Here is a 15,284-nt window from a genome sequence, read left to right on the forward strand (position 1 = left end):
TGTCCTCGAGGGTCACCCATTTTGAATAATATTGCATGCGTTCCTTGTTTTTCTTTCTTTTTTTTGGCGTTCCTTGTTTTTCAAGGTCATACTCTTATTGTTGCTGTTGGGTGCTGTTGAGACGGCTGTGACTCACACTGACCCTTCCTATGATAGAATTAAACACTGTCTGGTCTTGTACTCTCTTCACAATTTCTATGGTGCCTAAGCTCATCATTGCCACTGTGTCAGCCTGTCTCTCTGAGAGTCTTCCTCGTTTGCACTAACCTTCTGTTTTACCAAGCATGATGTCTTTCTTCCTGGTAACACACCCAAAGTATTTGGAACAAGTTTTACTGTTTTTGCATCTAAGAAGCACCTTGATTTCACTTCCTCCAAGACAAACTTGTTTGTTCTTCTGGAAATCCATGGATTATACTTCTTCATTACACTTCTTCAGCACCACAATTCAAAAGCATCAGTTCTGCCCTAGTCACTGAGCCAACGCCGAGGACTCAGCTGCCTCCCCCACAAGCCCCCTTGCTTCCACATGTTCCTGTCCCCCCTGCCCACCTTCTCCCGCCGCTGCCTTCTATAGGCCATTTCCACTGAGGATAAGAAATCGTATCATAATTTTTTATATCTGCTCTCCAAAACCTCCACTCTTTCTACCCATTTGCTGCTGCAATTAAGGGTGATGACCTACTTCCTGCTGGGACTGAGGATTATATCCATATTAGAATTCAGCACAAGAACAGCAGGAAGGCCCTTTCAACTGTTTGAGGGATCGCTGATGATTGTGATAAAAAGAAACCAGTGAAGGAAGGTGTTTAAGAAGAAATTTGCTTGCATGGGATTGTAATGGAGCATCCAGAATATGAAGAAGTAACTCAGCTGCAGGGTGACCAGGGCAAGATCTGCCAGTTCCTTGCAGAGACTGGACTGGTGAAGGACGACCAGCTGAAGAAGGTCTATGGATAGTTTTTTTTTTTTTTTAGGTCCATGGGTATTAAGAGCTTGTTTTAAGCACTGACGTTTAAGTGAGGATTTCCTGGCGATGAATAGAAAATTTCTCCTCTCTTCTTTGTCACAAGCTTAAAATCTCATATATTGTCTCATGGACCCATTTGGGGCACACTTTTAACTTGGACTACTGTAACTCCTTCATGTAATGAGCTTAAAAGAGAAAAAAAATATCAATTCTTTGGTCTTTTGGTCTTCCTTATGCTTTCACATGTATTGAGGTGATTGAAAAGACCATGGCTTTACCCTTACCCCCTTAAAGTGGCCCGTGCCTTTTAAACAATTGGAAGAGGTCTTTGACAGTAGATCTTCCCAAGGCCACACAATGCTGAGTTCTTGAATGTTGCCTCCATTGGCACTAATTGTGGATCCAAGTGAAACAAAATCCTTGGCCACTTCAAATTTTTCTCTATTATCCTTTTTCCAGACCCATTCAATCTGTATACTGAGCATATTATTTGAGAAGCTGGACTCTATGAACAGGAATGTGGCATCAGGCGTGAAGGAAGACTCATCAACAACCTACATTATGTGAATAGCATAACCTTGCTTGCCAAAAATGAGAACGACCTGAAGTGTTTGCTGCAGAAGTTAAAAGTCTACAGTCTTCTGTATGGACTACATCTCAAAATAAAAAAAAACAACCCAAACACAAAATTCCTTACCACTGGGCCAATAGGCAACATCATGATAGATAGAGAAGGGGTTGGAACTGTCAATTATTTCATCTTATTTGGCTTTACAATCAACATCCTCAATACCAGCCATCAGGTGATAAGGATACACTGCTTTGGGCAATTTCCCTGTCAGAGACCTCTTCAAAATACTGAAGAGCTATAATGTCAGTTTGAAGACTAGAATGCAACTAATTCAGGCCTTGGTCTTTTCAGTCACTTGTTGTGCATTTGAGAGCTGGAAAATGCACAAGAATGACAGAAGAATTTATACCTCTGAGTCATGGTGTCAAAAGAATGAACAGGTATGTCTTAGAAAAGATGTAACCAGAGGGCTCCATGGAGGTAAAGATGGCAAAGTTTCATCTCCCATATTTTGGACATAGTGCTAGGAGAGGCTCTCCCTTGGAAAGGGATATCATGCTTGGAAAAGTGGAGGGTCAGTGAAAGAGAGGAATACCCCCAATGAGACGGATTGACATGATGACTGCAGCAATTGACTTGAGTGTATCAGAAATGGTGAGGGTAGCACAGTATAAGACACGATTCAGATCTGTTGTTCATAGGGTGGCTATGAGTCATACTCAACTCGATGGCTCCTAACAACAATAATCATGATGTTGTCTATTGGTCCATGATAGCATGGTCTTTGCTATCACTTGTTATGCATCAGAGAGTTGGACAATGACTAAGGAGGATAGAAGGAGAATTGATGCCTTTGAGCTGTGGTGCTGCAGAAGAGTATTGAGGGTACCATGGACTGCTAGGAAAACAAACAGATTCATCCTGGAAAGGGTCAAATCGGGCTGCTCCTTGGAGGCAAGGATTCTAAGGCTCCATCTAACATACTTTGGACATGTTGCAAGGAGGGACAGGTCCTTGGAGAAGGACATCATGCTTGGGAGGGTGGAGGGACAGCACAGAAGGGGAAGGCCCTCTATGAGGTGGATTGATTCAGTGACTGGGGTAATCGGGACGGGTGTGTCGGAGACAGTGCGATTGGCACAGGACAGAGCAGAGTTTAGGGCTGTTGTACGTAGGGTCGCTATGAGTCACAAGCGACTTGATGGCACATAACAACAACAACAACAAGGATTTATTGCCTGCTTTATGTTGAGGTATAATCCATATTGAACATTGTTGTTGTTGTTGTTATGTGCCATCGAGTCGCTTGCGACTCATAGCGACCCTATGTACAAGAGCTCTAAATGCTCTTCTATCCTGTGCCAACCTAGCCATCTCAAATGCACTTATTCCCACCACTCCAGTCACAGAATAGATCCATCTCACCAAAGGTCTTCCTCTCCTTCGCCTTCCCTCCACTCTGCCAAACATGATGTCCCTCTCCAAGGACAAGTCCCTTCTTGCAACATGCCCAAAATAAGTCAGATGCAGCTTCAGAATCCTTGACTCTAGGGAACACTCTGGCTTCACTCTCTCCAGGACAAACCTCTTTGTTCTCCTACCAGTCCATGGTATATTCAACACTCTTCTCCAGCACCACAGCTCAAAGGCATAAATCTTCTTTCTATCAACCCTATTCACTGTCCAACTCTCTGATGCATAACACATAATTGCAAAGACTATAGCCCGGATCAGGCGCACCTTAGTCTCCAGCCTGACGTCGTTGCTCTTCAGTACTCTTGAGAGGTCCCCCACAGCTGACTTTCCCAATGCAATTCGTCTCCTGATTTCCTGGCTGCTGTTCCCAAGAGTGTTGACTGTGGAACCAAGTAAATTAAAACTGTTAACTATCTCAATCTCTTCACCATCCATGTTGATGCTGCCAATTGAACATTATAGTCTTTATTTCTGCAAGCAAGAACATATGATCTATGTATCATATGTTGTTAAGTCTTCCTGTAATTGTAAGGTTACCACATTCTTCATATGGCTCAGATTCTCAAATTATTTGCTCAGTATACAGATTGAACAATGTGTTGAAGGTATTTTTTTAATTAAGTAGTTAATTTTCTTGGTGTTGTGATATCATTATATAATTGCATAAATGAAGAAACTCACTCTTTTTTTTTAAGTCGGAACACTTGAAAAGTTGCTTTCCAAATTTCAACTCGAATAGTTAAAAATACTCTGTGACTGAGTACAGCATTTCTATAGAAACTGATTTTTTAAAAAATAAAAATAGTGACTATGAGTTATTTACTGGTGTTGCTGAAGTTTTTCAGGAGCAAAGGCCTAGAAGAAATAACAATTAGAAATAGGACTGTGAGAGTAGGCTGAGAAGGAAGAGCGGGGCCAAGGAACACAGCTGCCATCCTCAGATTGTCCCCAAGTGGTCTGGGAGGTAGTCCCAAACTCTCCCTCCTCAGTGGAACTCTTTGGGAAACTTTAGAAAACTGGGGTCCATCCTGGATCTGCAGAGATGTCTGGAGTTTGGCAGAATTTTTAGCACTTTAGATTCACAGATTTGAGAACATTTGCTTAGAAAAGTGCAACAAATGGAAATCCAAAATCTCTGTAAATTTTCATTAAAATTAACAATAATAATAATAATAATTTTTTTAAAAAAAGAAAACCTTTACTAATGAAGGAATTTTTTCCCCCCCTCTCTTCAGAGGGGGAAGCGAGCTGGTGGGGAGGAGTGGGCAGGGAGAAAATTGCGGCAATGAATGAATGCAAATCCAAAACCTCTGTAAAAAAATTAAATAAATACATAAATAAAAGAAAACCTTTGCTGAGAGCAAGGATGCCAGTTTCAAGACCAAGGTGCACTTGATCCATGCCATGGAATTTTTAATTGCTTCATATGCATCTCAAAGTAGGACAACAAGTAAGGAAGACCCAAGGAAAAGTGTTGCCTTTGAATTGCAATATTGGCCAAGAGTGTGCAATATCTGCTACGACTGTCAAAAGAACAAACAAATTTACCTCTGAGGAGGTGCTACCAAGGTGGTCCTTAGAGACAGGGAGGGTGAAGCTTGGGCTCATATGCTTTGGACATGTTGTCGGGAGGGGCTAGTCATTGGAAGAAGATGCAGTGCTGAGAAAGGTGAATTGTCAGAGAATGAGACGGCCCTCAAGGAGATGTAGTCACAGTGACTGTGACGAAGGGTTTGAGCATGTTGGAGATTGAGATGATGGTGCAGAATAGCTTAGGGTCCAGATCTGTTGCTCATAGGGTCCCTTCAAGTCACAGTTGACAGCATCTAACAGTAACAACAAACGTGGGGCCACATATGTAGCAGATTCTACACGTAATTGTCAGTTGACTTTTGAGGATCTTCTTCTCTAAGTTGGTAGCAAGAATGACATCCACTTCTGTAGTAGCTTGCCTCTGGAAACCCTATGAACTTGGAGAAAAGACGAAATTTATACAGGTATCCAGGTCTTTCATTCATAGGGTCACTTTTAGTTGCCTATGACTCGACAACACATAACAATAACAACAACAACAAGAAGAGAGATCAGTTGGCCCTAGTGGACGGAAAACCATGCTCCCAAGCCAAAGTGGGTAACTCTACTCCACGGCCCTCAGGCCTGCCTTTAATTGTTTTTTGTTATTTGTGAAACAGTCTTCTAGGTTGTGTAACACAGGTCTGTGCATTGCTGTACAGAGGTAACTCATGGTTGTTGTGATGCTAAACACTGTGACACTGATGAGTCCAATGCGAGAATAGTTACCCACGGTGGACAGTGTTTGGCGGAGCTCCCAGATTAAAACAAGCTTGGAAGCAGGAGTGGCATCCACTTCTTTAATAGCTTGCCTCTGGAAACTCTATGAACTTGGAGAAAGGATGAAAGTTATACAGGTGTCCAGATCTTTCATTCATAGGGTCGTTATGGGTCGCCTGTGACTTGATGGCACCTAAAAGCAACAACTTCTCTAAGGCGAGCTTTGGTGACCTATGGGTAACAAACTCCACTGCAAACCCAAAGGCACAAAGTTCAAATCCACCAGCTGCTCCATAGGAGAAGGATGAGCAATCTCCTCCTGCATGAATGACTGCCTCTGAAAACACCGGAGGGCCAGCTACCGATCGGTTCTGACCCAAGAGCACACAACAACAACAGCTTCTTTAAGCATAGAAAGTTGGAAGGAAAGTGTCCTTAATAAGAACAAAATGTAGTTTCTTCAATTTGCAACTGGAGAAGCAACATTTATGAGGGGTGAACTCGTGCCCACGAGGGCTGAGGGTTCTATGAAGCTCTCCACAGAGATCGTAGGATGTGCCAAGGCAGAGCGAAAATGCAGGTCCTGGCCCCATGGCCTTAATGAGGGCAGAGCCCTGCCTAGAAGTGAGATAAGACTAGAACATTCTAGGTTAGCAGATTTAAAAAAATGAAAAAAGAGATCTCAGCCCAGCTACAGTTTAGAGGAGTCACTTAGCATCTCCAGTTTTGGCTTTCTTTTATTTCAAATGAATATAGAAATTGGCCTTGGAAGCAGATCATCTTGCAGTGAAAGTTTGTGTTTGTGAGATGGGATTTACTTTTACAGTAACCCGTAAAGTAGGGGGTTGATACTGGGAAGCTTTTGTAATTATTAAGTCTGAACCATCATAAACCTAGGAAGAAATGACTGATGATCTACCTTTGCCAACTATTCTGTGAAAACATTGTCTGGCTTGTTTGCTTGGACACATCGTTGGGAGAGGGAGGACATGTCATTGTCGACACATCATTGCTGGATGAGGACATCATATTTTGGTATCAGGGAGAGTGTGGAAGACCCTCAGTGAGAGGGATCGGCACAATGGATGCAGAGGTGAACTTGAACATGACGGATCTGAGCTTGATTGTGAGGACGATGCAGGACTGAGCAGCATTTCATTCTGTCACCCCTGGAGTCACCGTGGGTCAGCCCACTCGGTGGCAGCTGTGTGTGCACATATGTATGATCTGCTTACAGGTTAGGCTTGCTCGGAGCCTGGCCCATCCTACTTGCAGGTCTGCTTCCATGGAAGATGCCAAGGGTGCAGTTAGACCTGGACACCTCCTCAGAGTCTAGTCACAAGGCCAGGGGAAGCTTGCTCCTGAAGCCTCTTTGGTTGGCTTCTAAGGAGTTCCAGAGTGTGAGAAGTGCCTCTTTGTTCTCAGATTACAGACTCTCGGGCTGCCCGGCCCATTGTGCAGATCGGGCCCCACCCCCTGGGCTGGAGCTGTTGTAGCATTTCCATTGTGTTGTTGTTGTGTACCATCCAGTGGAAACGGATTCATAGTTGACTCTCCAGTAGGTTTTCTTTCTTTTTTATTTTGTTTTTGTGTGTGTGTACTATCAAATTGGATCTGACTGGTACAGGAGGAGATTGTCCCTCCTTCTCCAGCAGAGCATCTGGTGGATTTGAACTGCTCACCTCTGGGATTGCAGTGTAGCTTCTTGCCACTAGGCCACCAGAGCTCACCTCCAGTAAGTTTTCAGAGGCAGTTAATTGTACAGGAGATTACCCATTTTTCTCTGTTGGAGCAGCAGCTAGTGGATTTGAACTGCATGCCTTTGAGTTGACAGTGCAACTTCTTACATCTCAGTTCAAGGCAATGATCCCAGCAGTCACAAAGTATGCACACAGACACAGGGGTGTTTATTTATGAGAGCATCTGTCCTCTACCAGGTGTGGTGCATGACCACATGGCCTCAGCCAAAAGGTTAATGTCTTTTTGGGTCACCAGATCAACACTATTTTTATGATGCTTTCCAGAGGAGGAAATGAAATCTAGTCTCTTATTCTTTCAGCTGGAGGGCAGTGACCAATTATTACTGCTCTTATTTCAGTTAATAAAGTTTATAAGCCTTTCATCATTATGCAATGAGTCCCTTAACAGAGCTTCTCAGGTGTGGTCCTTGAATTTGTGCAAGCTGGTGAACTGTTTGTTAGCGGTCAGGTCAAAGAATGAGAGCATACATGTGTCTTAGTTTTCTCGTGCTGATGTAACAGAGATACTGCAAGCAGATGGCTTTAACAAACAGAAATTTATTCTTTAATCGTTTTGGAGGCTTCAAGTCTGATTCCAGGATGCTGGCTTTAGGGAAAGGCCTGCGCTCTCCTGGTCAGTTTTGGAGGAAAGTTCTTGCTTCTTTCAACATCTGTAAGCCCAATGCTTTTTGGGGGTCTCTGTGTATGTTGGCTTTCCTTGGTGTCAAGCAGCTTCCTTGAGAAGGACCTACATCCAAAAAGACACACTCCACTCCTGACGATTCTTTTTAATAGTAGTGATATTGTCCTTTCCCCATCTTGGCTCTCCTTCCCCTTTTATCTCTTGCTGTTGCTGTTGTTATGTGCCATCAGGTTGCCTACAATTCATAGCAACCGTATGTACAACAGCTCTGAACCCTGCCCTATCCTGAGCCAAGCTTACTGTCTCTGATACATCCACCCCCATTAGCCCAGTCACTGACTGAATCAATCCATCTCATCTCAGGTCTTCCTGTTCTGCACTGTCCCTCCACCTTCCCAAGTATGACATCCTTCTCCAAGGACTGGTCCCGCCTTGCAAACATGCCCAAAATATGTCAGATGAAGTTTCAGAATCCTTGCCTCCAAGGTGCAGCCTGGTTTCACTCTCTCTAGGCTGAATCATGGTATATTCAATACTCTTCTCCAGCACCACAGTTCAAAGACATCAATTCTCCTTCTATCAACCCTAGTCATTTTCCAGCTTTCTCATGTATAGCACATAATTGCAAAGACCATGGCCTTGATCAGGTGCACCTTAGTGTCAAGATTGACATCATTGCTCTTCAGGATTTGGGAAAGGTCCCCGACAGCAGACTTTCCCAATGCAATTCATCTTCTGATTTCCTGGCTGCTGGTACCAAGAGTGTTGATTGTGGAGACAAGCAAATTGAAGCTGTGAACAATCTCAATCTCTTCACAGTCTATCATGATGCTGCCAATCAGCCCAGTGGTGAAAATCTTTGTTTTCTTGATGTTGAGCTTTAATCCGTATAGGAGGCTGCAGTCCTTGACCTTCTGCAGCAAGTGCTTCAGGTCCTCCTCAGTTTCAGCAAGCAGGGTTGTGTCATCTGCATAACGCAGGATGTTGATGTGTCTTCCTCCAATCCTGATGCCACATTTCTTCATCTCCAGTGAGAGCAAATCACCACAGACTGTACCCTAGGGGAATAATCCTAATCAGGACTGTGTTGGGACTAAGGAGTGTCGCATCTGCTCGTAACAATTTTACAACTATCTGGTTTATCAGATCGCGGAGGACCATTACACAGATCCCGTATTATGTCATTACCTACTTGTATTTTGGGGACACACAATTCAGTCCACAACTTTAGAAAGTGGGAGAGAACAATGGTATTTGTCCTGCGACCAGTTGTGTGGACTGGGTACTGAGCAGTCCATGTATGATTAGATTCCCATGACAGGTAAGGGCATCATTGAATATTATTAGTTGTGTGCTGCAGGACTGTACTTGGGTCCAGAAAGGACTGCGACAAAGAAATGTGGCCTTGACCACAGACAACCATGAGTGGTAGATTTAAGAAGCTTTCTGCTTTTTCAGACCATAGGGCTTTGGGAGATTCTGACATGTGGGTGGTACTTACTGTTGGGTAAAGTAGAGTGGGAATTGCAATTTGACTTTATCCCTGATTCTTCAGCCTCTCTCTTAGCCTCGTGACTCAAGCAAACTATTGAAAAGTGGAAGCTAAGTATATTAACTGGGGCTTTGAACAGAAGCAAAGGTAATTAGACATTCAATTCATGTGTGAGATCCTGGGAGACTAGGAAACATAGTGCAAACCCAGTGAGCATCTCCGTAGTGGAGAGAAGTGTGACTTCCTATTATTTAAAATGACAAACACCACCAGCTTGGGGATGTCCTTGCAGAGATGAGTGAGATCCAGGTTATTGTAATTCATCTTGGGAAATCAACGAGGATAGAAGTGGCAAGAATGCAATTCATTCACTGCTTTTACTCTCTGCAAATACAATTCTCAGTCAATTTGCCTTATGCACAGCCACTACCTGTCAGCCACTGGAAATTTGTGTGTTGCTGTAAAACAAGCTTGAAAGCTGGAGCGGCATTCACGTCTGAAATAGCTTGCCTCTGGAAACTCCATAAACGTGGAGAAGTGATGCAATTTATACAAGTGTTCAAGTTTTTTGTTCATAGAGTCGCTATGAGTGGTCTATGATTTGGCGGCACTTAACAACAACAACTATGATGTTAAAACATGTTTCATAGTGAAGCAGATGAGGGAGAAAACTGTTTAAAAAGGATATGTGATTAGGTATTATTGTCATGACCGGAGTCCAGTATGAAGGCTGCATAGTGGAGTGGACCTCAGGGGAGGGATTGTAAAACAATGAAAGAATTTTTCTTTTACTTTTCCAAGAGGGTAGTGTACTAGCGGGGAAGGTTGGGCAGGGAGAAAAGTGCAACAATGAATGAATGGAAATCCAAAGTCTTTGTAAATTTTCATTAAAATGAATAAAAAAATGATTAAAAAAATTAAAAACAAAACAAAACTAGATAGTAAGGAATTCCTGTGACAATACCTTTGAAAAAGCAAGAACCCAAAGAGAAAAGTTAATATCTAAAGTTGCTGTGTTATGATGTCTAAGGTTATATGTCAATGATTGCCACGATTTTCAAGCTTGGCAATTATGGAGATACTCCCTTGATGATATCTAATAAAATATAACTATCTCCATTTTTATATAAAAAAGCAAAGAAAAAACAAAACCAAAAAACCCCATGTTTCATCAGAGCTTCCAGGCCAAGACAGAGGAGGAAGAAAGGCCTGGCAAATGACTTTGAAACAATCATCCTATGCAACTCTGTGGATCACATGGGCCCAATCCCTTTGTGCACAGGGTCCACGTGGAACAGGCTGATTCAACATCACCTACCAACAACAGGAACCATGTATTAAGCACTGTTTTAGGTTCTGAGAATAAAAACTCCATGTAGTCATGTTCCTTGTTTTCAATAGTTCACAATCTAGTTGAACAGAGAGACAAAAACAGATTGCACCAACAATAAGACACGTAGGCTTTGAGCTCGCCTCGGCGCTGCTGGTGAATGGTTACTGTTTGCCTCGCATTGTTTTAGGAGCTGAAGATACTGAGGACAGCAATAAAGACAATGGCACTGTCCTCACCCAGGTTGTGTTCTGTGGCTTATTGGTAAGGGGTTGTGCCACTGACCCAAAGGCTTGTGGTTTGAATCCACTAGTTACTCTGTGAGAGAAAGACAGTCTCCTCCCACGTGATTTATTGCCACTGAAAATCTGTTGGAGGGTCTGTGAGTTGATTTTTACTTGACAGTACATAACAACAATAAGATAATTAAACAATAAACACATATAAACATAATTTTCAAGAAGCTTTAAAAAGAAGGAAAAAAGTGAAGACACTAAATAGAGTGCTGGAGAGGGTCCCAGTGAAGTGGTCAAATATCTGATTATAATACAGTCAATGGTGATGGCCAGCGGATGAACAGAAGTTATTGATAGGTGCCATCACATTGAGTATGACTCATAGTAATTCTATGAACAACAGATCTGAACCCTGTCCTATCCTGTGTCATCCTCAGCATCTCTGACACACCTGAGCCCATTGCTGTGGTGACTGTTTCAATCCATCCGGTTGAGGGTCTTCCTCTCTTCCGCTGTCCCATCACCTTTTCAAGCATAATACTGCTTTCCAAAGAATAGCCTTTCTTAGCAACATGCACAAAGTGTGTGAGATGAAGCTTCACCATCCTTGTCCCCAAAGAAGGCTGTGTCTGCAGTTTTTCCAAGAGCTATCTAATTGTTCTTTGGCAGTCCATGGAATACTCCGTACTCTTCTTCAACATCACAACTCAAAAGTTCCAATTCTTCTTCTGTCATCCTTAGTCATTGTCCAGCTCTCAGTAGCATAGCAAGTGATTGAAAAGACCATGGCTTGAAGCAGGCACACCTTAGTCTTCAAACAGACATCAGGGCTCTTCAGTATTTTGGAGAGGTCCCTGACAGCAGACTTGCCCAAAGCAATAGGTCTCCTGGTCTCCTGACTGCTAAGGGTGCTGATTGTTGATCCAAGTAAGATGAACTTGTTGACAATTTCAATCTTTGCTCCATCTATTATGATGTTGCTTGTTGGTCCCGTAGTGAGGAGTTTATCCCCCGCCCCCTTGATGTTGAGATATAATTCATATTGAAGGCTGTGAGCATTGGTCTTCTACAGCAAATGTTTCAAATTCACTTTCAACTAGCAAGTTTGTGTCATATGCTTAACACAGGTTATTGATGAATCTTCCTTTGATGCTGATACAACATTCTTCATAGAGTCAGCATACAGATTGAGTAGGTACGGAGAAAAAGGAAGTTTGAAGAAGTTATGAAGGATGTTGTTGTTGTTAGTAGCTGTTGAGTCAACCTATAACAACCATCTGAATAACAGATCTGAACCCTGTTCTATCCTGTGCCATCCTCACACTTCTGATGCACTAGAGCCCATTGTGGCAGTCACTGTGTCAGTTCACCTGGTTGAACCTCGGCCAACCCTCTTCCTTTCTGAGCATCGTGTCCCTCTCCAAGGAACAGCCCCTCCCAGCAACCTGCCTGAAGCATGTGAGGTGAAGCTTTATCATCTTTGCCTCGAAAGAGTGATCTGGCTGCACTATTTCCAAGACATATTTTTTTTGTTCTTTTAGCAGTCAATGGGCTAGTCAGTACTCTTCTCAAACACCATAACACAAAGGTGTTAATGCTTCTTCTGTCTTCCTTATTCATTGTCTAGCTCTCAGATGCATAGCAAGCTATCAAAAAGACCATGGCCTGAATCAGACACACCTTAGTCCTCAAACTGACATCATTGTTCCTCAATAATTTGGAGAGGTCCCTAACTGTCCCCTTATTTCCCAAGTGCTGGTACTAAGGGTGTTAATTGCCTATCCAGTTAAGATGAATTTGTTGACAATTTCAACCTCTTCTCTATGTATCATGAGGTTACCTGTTGGTTGGTGGTGAAGACTTCTACTGTCTTGATGTTGAGATGCAATCTGTATCAAAATCTGTATTCCTTGATATTCTACAAAAAGTGCCTCAAAAATGAAGGATTTTTATAAGAAGCTTATCTAATGAGGTGAGACCCCAGAAGCAGACTGAGTGGTTTGTGTTTGGCAACTCCAAGTTCAATGAAAGAAGTCTTAGTATATTCATTTTAAACAGTGTTTTCCTTCACCTGTTCTGATGCAGTGTTCATTATTTATCCCCTTTTCTTAGTTTCCTTCCAACCCCCATGTCAGTCCTGTTTCATAACAGTGCTGTTGTGCAGTATTTGTGTTTTTGTGACAGGAGTATTCCACTCAGCATAATGTCTTCCAGGGTCACCCAGGTTGTATAATATTTTATGAGTTTCTTATTTTTCAATGCTGCATAGTATTTCATTGTGTGAATATGCCTTAGTTTTTCCTATCCATTCATTTGTTGATGGGTACTTGGGTTGCTTCCATATCTTTGTTATTTTGTCCAACTTTTCTGTAAACTATGTTAAAATAACAATTAAAACAAAAAAGAAGCCTTAGTAATACAGTAGTTAAGTGAACAGCTTCTATGTAAAAGTTCAGTCAGTGGTTTGAACTCACCATGGAAGAAATATACGGTTGCTCTGTTGTGCAAAGATCCACAGCTTTGGAAACTCTCTGGGGCATTTCTACCCTGCTCTGCAGAAGTGAGCATATGGTGTGGCAGGCTTTATTCTGGTCCTGTGTGTCACTGACCTGTTGTTATTGATCCAGAAAGGCTGGCAATGTTTTTATGGAAAATGGTATCAATGGCAAGCACTGAAATTACAGCCCAGTCTAAACAACTGACACCCATTTTGCAGATAATTGTACCAGAATGTCAGCTCAAATAATACTAGTCAATTCCTTAAACCTTCAATTTACTCATTACCATGCTCAAGAAAAGACATTTGTTGTTGTTGTTAGGTGCTGTTGAAGCAAGTGAACTAATAGAGACTCTGTGAACAACAGATCTGAACTCTGTCCTATCCTGTGCCATCCTCACAATCCCTGACACACTTTAGCCCGTTGCTGCAGTCGCTGTGTCAATCCACCTGGTGGAAGGTCTTCCTCTCCTTTGCTGTCCCTCCATCTTTTCAAGCACTCTGTCCCTCTCCAGGGAATAACCTCTCATAGCAACATGCTCAAAGTATGTGAGATGAAACTTCATCATCTTTGCCTTCAAGGAGAACACTAGTTACACTTTCTCCAAGATCTATCTGTTTGATCTTTAGGCAGTCTACTGGGCAGTAAAATACCTTTGCATAATCCATAAAGCATAAATAGACATTCTTCTGGAATTTTTTACTTTCAGCCAGGATCCATTTCACTTTAGTAATGATTTCCCTGGTGCTACAGCGTCTTCTAAATTCACCTTAAATGTTTGGCAGTTCCCTATGTATGTACTGGTCTAGTTGTTTTTGAATGGTCTTCAGCAGTATTTTGCTTGCATGTGATATTAATGATATTGTTTAATAATTTCCACATTCTGTTGAATCGCCTTTCCTGGGAATGGGAACAAATATGAATCTCTTCCAGCCAGTCAGCTAGGCAGCTGTCCTTCAAATATCCTGGCATAGCCTGGTGAGCACAGTCAGGTCTGCATCCAGCATTTGAAACAAGTCAGTTAGCATTCCAGCAATTCCTGGGGCCTTATTTATTTTATCCCCCCCCCCCAATGCCTTTGTTGTAGCCTAAACTTCTTTCTTCATGACTATTGGCTCTTGAACATTTGATACTTTCTGAAATATTTCAGTGCTGGCCAATTCTTTCTGATACAGTGATTCTATGTAGTCCCTTTGTCTTCTTTTGATTTTTCCTGGATCAGTCAAGATTTTGAATGACGGCATGTCATCTCTAAGTAATGTAACTTGAATTTGTTTTCCAGTTCTTTCAGCTTGAGACATGCTGAGTGAATTCTTCCCTTTTATATTCTCCAATTTTAAGTGTCTACACATTCCATTCTAGCCATTTGCTTTGCCTTCTCGAGCTGCCCTTTGAAATCAAGGAAAGACGTTGAACCACACTAATTCATTCACTCGTTGTTGGAACAGACCCCTAGCTGACCCTCCAGCACATTTTCAGGGACTTTAAGTCACACAGAGGAGAGTGTCATTGGAGCTGCTGGTGGATTTGAACCTCCAGAGTTAATAAGACTGCTCAGTGGTGCCACACCTTCAGGGCTGGTGCTATACTAGAGATACACCTCCATTCTTACAGAGTCGCTGTGAGGCAATAAAATCAATAAACTTGATGGCAATAGGCTAATTTCAGTAAGACTGAATCCCAACATTTGAGGCAGAGAGAGGAATGGGTGTGTAGCTGGGGTTGAGGGGTGAGGAGTGTTTGAAGACAGACTGGAACAGGAAGCATGGACTGGGTCAAGAATAGCCTTATATGCAATGCTAAGGTGGGTGGATTTAGCTGGAAGGGAATGAAGACTAAGGAGGGTTTTGGGGTTTTTTCTTTTCCTTTTCATTAGTTTATTTACAAAATTCTAATACAAATTCTAATAAATTCTTTCCATTTCCCTCACCACCACCACCATCAAATTGTAAAACCCAATGATTAATCCCCCCCTTCCACCTGCACATCCACATCCCTCTGCTTCCAGCCTCTCCCACCCCTCCTGGATCCTTATAC

The 15,284-nt window shown here is 42.4% G+C and overlaps 1 pseudogene; it reads left to right on the forward strand.

The window, feature by feature from the left end:
• Positions 1–621: 621 nt before the first annotated feature.
• LOC102845919 lies at positions 622–960 on the forward strand (annotated as a pseudogene).
• Positions 961–15,284: the final 14,324 nt, after the last annotated feature.

The sequence above is a fragment of the Elephantulus edwardii genome, unplaced genomic scaffold, assembly GCF_000299155.1.
Source record: "Elephantulus edwardii isolate Elephantulus edwardi_28Jun2011 unplaced genomic scaffold, EleEdw1.0 scaffold00024, whole genome shotgun sequence".
Taxonomy (NCBI): Eukaryota; Metazoa; Chordata; class Mammalia; order Macroscelidea; family Macroscelididae; genus Elephantulus; species Elephantulus edwardii.